Raw genomic sequence first — 5531 nt, forward strand, 5'->3', positions numbered from 1 at the left:
GTGTGTTATTGTGACAGACATAACCTTTGTGTTATTGTGACACACATTACCTTTGTGTTATTGTGACACACATAACCTTTGTGTTTTTGTGACACACATTACCTTTGTGTTATTGTGACACATTACCTTAGTGTTATTGTGACACACTTCACCTTTGTGTTATTGTGACAGACATAACCTTCGTGTTATTGTGACACACATAACCTTTGTGTTATTGTCACACACATTACCTTAATGTTATTGTGACACACATAACCTTTGTTTTATTGTCACACACATTACCTTAATGTTATTGTGACACACATAACCTTTATGTTATTGAGACACACATAACCTTTGTGTTATTGTGATACACTTACCATTGATGTTATTGTGACATACATAACCTTTGTTTTATTGTGATTCACTTAACATTGATGTTATTGTGACATACATAACCTTTGTTTTATTGTGATTCACTTAACATTGATGTTATTGTGACATACCTAACCTTTGTGTTATCGTGACACACATACCCTTTATGTTTTTGTGACACACATAATCATTGTGTTATCGGACAGACATACCCTTTTTGTTATTGTGACACACATAACCTTTATGTTATTGAGACACACATAACCTTTGTGTTATTGTCACACACATTACCTTAATGTTATTGTGACACACATAACCTTTATGTTATTGAGACACACATAACCTTTGTGTTATTGTGACACACATTACCTTTGTGTTATTGTGATACACTTAACATTGATGTTATTGTGACATACATAACCTTTGTGTTATTGTGATTCACTTAACATTGATGTTATTGTGACATACATAACCTTTGTGTTATCGTGACACACATAACCTTTATGTTTTTGTGACACACATAATCATTGTGTTATCGGACAGACATAACCTTTTTGTTATTGTGACACACATAACCTTTATGTTATTGAGACACACATAACCTTTGCGTTATTGAGACACACATTACCTTTGTGTTATTGTGACACACGTAACCTTTGTGTTATTGTCCCACACATAACCTTTGTGTTATTGTGATACACTTAACATTGATGTTATTGAGACACACATTACCTTTGTGTTATTGTGATACACTTAACATTGATGTTATTGAGACACACATTACCTTTGTGTTATTGTGACACACATAACCTTTGTGTTATTGTGATACACTTAACATTGATGTTATTGAGACACACATTACCTTTGTGTTATTGTGACACACATAACCTTTGTGTTATTGTCCCACACATAACCTTTGTGGTTTTATTTTTTATTTTTACGACACTCGTAACCTTTGTCCTTTGTACGACACTCGTAACCTTTGTCCTTTTTACGATACACGTAACAATTGTGTTAACTACGACACATATAACCTGTATAAGCTTGATATTGACATCAGCTCTGCCCATACCGTTATGGTCGGCATGCAGATATAACCCCCACGACACACAGACGGCCACTGTTAAATCAATCGTGATCATGTTTACTAGCATTCTCTAGTTTTATGGAGGGAACCATTACAACAATTCAAAATATTTTTTTGTTTTGATTTACACCATGAATCATTCTCCGAGATGGAGTTAATATGCTGGCGCACGACAATTTGACATCCTATCTTGGGTCATTATCAGCGTTCGTAAAAGGCGAATTGTTCCCGACCAACACCTTTTTACAACCCTTATAATGTTCCTGCCTCCCTTGGGACTCCAGTGACGTAAACGGAACGTCTGATATGTTCAAGACCGTGCCCAAATCTTAAAAAGGAATTCGGTGTTCAAAGAGGCACCAAGGGGGGGATTAAACACCAATATTTTCCGTCACGTATAGGCCTACCGAACAGCAAGTAGCATTCTATTATCGGTGTGATATTTGAAGGATAAAAAAAAATCTTTTAAGGATGAAAATAATTGGAACAAAATATTTGTCAACTAACGGCGCAAGAGAGATCAATAATGATGAATTAATTGCGTTCATTGGATGTAATTATCCTCTGGAACGGGGACTGCACCTATTCGCCAACTTATGGTTGCTGTCAATCACTGACGAGGGATAATTGTCGTCACTATAGATGGCTAATTCGGCCTTAATTAGCAATACTTCTGACACCACAAATCTCAAAACTATAAAGAAAGCTAGTATTCCTCATAAAGTCGCCCGATTACTCATGGCAGTCACCACGCAGCAGCACGACAGTCATCGGTTTACCGAGTAGCCAGCACGCGACATCACAAAACATTTACATGTAGTAGGTACCAAATACTTGGTTTGTACGTATCATCTGTATGACGTCGCAAAGCACTCATGTATCAAATGCATGTATGACGTCACACAACTTTGACTATGTACTCAGTTCATGTATGATGCAAGTACATGACCCGCATGACCTCACTTAACAACAAGCTACTGGGGAATCTCCCAAGTCACGTCACACATCATTCAATATTCCACAGTAACGTTCTATATCATGTCACATTCAGCATTTTCCAGTAACTGTATAACGTCACACAACACTCAGTATCCACCATTTACCGTATAACATTATAGTAAGGTTGCAGTTTTCATAAAGTCAAATAAAAGCCAGTACATGTAATTAATTAAATGACGTTACTATATTTGCCGGACACCTAAATATGACATTAGTATCAATTGCTTTTGGCTTTACATTTTCACCTAACTGTGACATAACTCTATTTTTGTACAGAATATTTGTACCGAACACATGGCCTTCTGTACTGTGTGTAACAGAGAATGTCTCGGTAAATAAGACAGACCCACAACGGTTTACAACACCACCATAGCCTGACATCACATATCAAATTTCCCGAGGAATATGTGCTATAATATGAATTTTGCGCGATAGAATTGAATTATGTGGGCCATTACTGTACGCTATAGACAGAGGAATGAGGCCAGTATTGGGTTACGACGAGCAGGCACACACACCCATTGTGTACGTAGAGGTACGACTGGCTGAGGCGCCATTTATCACCACAATTCCGCATCAAAACAAACAATGCTACTAATCCTAAAAGTGTACCTCCTGTTTTACCGAGCACGAAATTGTACCTCCTGTTTTACCGAGCATGAAAGTGTACCTCCTGTTTTACCGAGCATGAAAGTGTACCTCCTGTTTAACCGAGCAGGAAAGTGTACCTCCTGTTTTACCGAGCATAAAATTGAACCTCCTGTTTTACAGAGCACGAAATTGTACCTCCTGTTTTACCGAGCACGAAAGTGTACCTCCTGTTTTACCGAGCACGAAAATGTACCTCCTGTTTTACCGAGCATGAAAGTGTACCTCCTGTTTTACCGAGCATGAAAGTGTACTTCCTGTTTTACCGAGCATGAACGTGTACCTCCTGTTTTACGAGCATGAAAGTGTACCTCCTGTTTTTCCGATCACGAAATTGTACCTCCTGTTTTACCGAGCATGAAAGTGTACCTTCTGTTTTACCGAGCATGAAAGTGTACCTCCTGTATTACCGAGCATGAAAGTGTACCTCCTGGTTTACCGAGCACGAAATTGTACCTCCTGGTTTACCGAGCATGAAAGTGTACCTCCTGGTTTACCGAGCACGAAATTGTACCTCCTGTTTTACCGAGCATGAAATGAACATCGAATCTTATCAGTAATAAAAGTGTACGTCGAGTTTTACGGGGCATAAGATGAACCTCGAATCTTACCGAACATAAAATTGTACTTTAAATGTTATCGACCAAAACCGATATATCCCAGGTCTTATCCAGTTATTCTTGATTAAACTCAACACAAATGGTTATGCCCGGTAAGATTCGAGGCCGGTAAGATTTGAGGTTCACTGTTATGCCCGGTAAGATTCGAGGTTCACTGTTATGCCCGGTGAGATTCGAGGTTCACTGTTATGCCCGGTAAGATTCGAGGTTCACTGTTATGTCAGTAAAGATAAGAGGTACATTTTAATGTGGGTGTCGGTCACCTTTTTGTATCGGTGAACGAACTTCGATCAGAGACGTATTTTATGTAACTGGTGCTATATTTAGCTCTTTGTGATATTTTCTCGAACGGCTTCACGATATTTGATAGAGTTATGGTCCATGCATTTTAGAAACTTTTCATCAAACTCAGTGCCCGAAATTGTTTAGGCAATACTACAATATTTTTGCCCTTTTCATGTTTCTCTACGACACTTTTTACCAACTACTGTACATTGTGCACCAGTTGTCATTCTTACATTAACACACGAATTGTCGGCATTTTGCATAATTCTCCTTCCTTTCACTTCATTCACAATCGTAGTTCCATTGTCGAGTTGGCAACTTACATTGTTTAAACAATGCTCACAGGATGGTTATATATATTTTCACCATTTAATGGTAAGGCTGAAGGAACATTACGTTATTACAGAACCTAAAGTAGCATTGCGTTACGAAATATTACGTTACTAAGGGAACAATGCGTCACCACAGAAAGTCGCTTTCGTTACACTGAGTGAAAAGTCCTCTGACAATGTACCCAATGAACCTTATGCAATTGACTAAAACAAAGACAGCATGCTGTATGGACGAGTCTGAAGGCCATCGCGGTATCGATCTGTCAGCTCTCTCTCATACACACTGTCCGCCAACCACATTACGTGTACGGGACGTTTTGTATTCGACTAGGCACTTGAGAAAAAGAAAATGCAATGTGTGTATTGTAACGTTAATGCTGTCTCTAATCTCTTCACAAACGGCACACTGTCAAATCATTATATATTGATGATCACTATGTTGATTGGCGCAGTCACTGACGACTATCGAGTGACTCAGTCATAACCAATAACACGAAGGGGATTTAATTTGGCTAACAAATCGATATTAGTTGCCGAAAATCAAAAGAAGTTTTGCAGCGACATTGACGCTTCCTTCTCCGTCGGTTAATAACATCCAATAAGTCTAATATCAGTTTACACATGTACATGACTGATAGGTATATTATAGTGATAAGGTCTAGTGTGATACAGGACTGGTAGGTATAGTATAGTGATGAGTTCTAGTGTGATACATGACTGAAAGGTATAGTATAGTGACAAGTGTTATTGTGTTACATAACTGATGGGTATAGTATAGTCAAAAGTTCTGGTGTGATACAGGACTGATGGGTATAGTATAGTGACATGTTCTAGTATGATACATTACTGGTAGGTATAGTATAGTGACAAGTTCTAGTGTGATACAGGACAGGTAGGTATAGTATTGTGACAAGTTCTAGTGTGATACAGGACTGAAAGGTATAATATAGTCAAAAGTTATAGTGTGATACAGAACTGATGGGTATAGTATAGTGACATGTTCTAGTATGATACATGACTGGTAGGTATAGTATTGTGATAAGTTCTAGTGTGNAAAGGTATAGTATAGTGACAAGTGTTATTGTGTTACATAACTGATGGGTATAGTATAGTCAAAAGTTCTGGTGTGATACAGGACTGATGGGTATAGTATAGTGACATGTTCTAGTATGATACATGACTGGTAGGTATAGTATAGTGACAAGT

Source organism: Mizuhopecten yessoensis, unplaced genomic scaffold, assembly GCF_002113885.1.
Source record: "Mizuhopecten yessoensis strain PY_sf001 unplaced genomic scaffold, ASM211388v2 scaffold4747, whole genome shotgun sequence".
Taxonomy (NCBI): domain Eukaryota; kingdom Metazoa; phylum Mollusca; class Bivalvia; order Pectinida; family Pectinidae; genus Mizuhopecten; species Mizuhopecten yessoensis.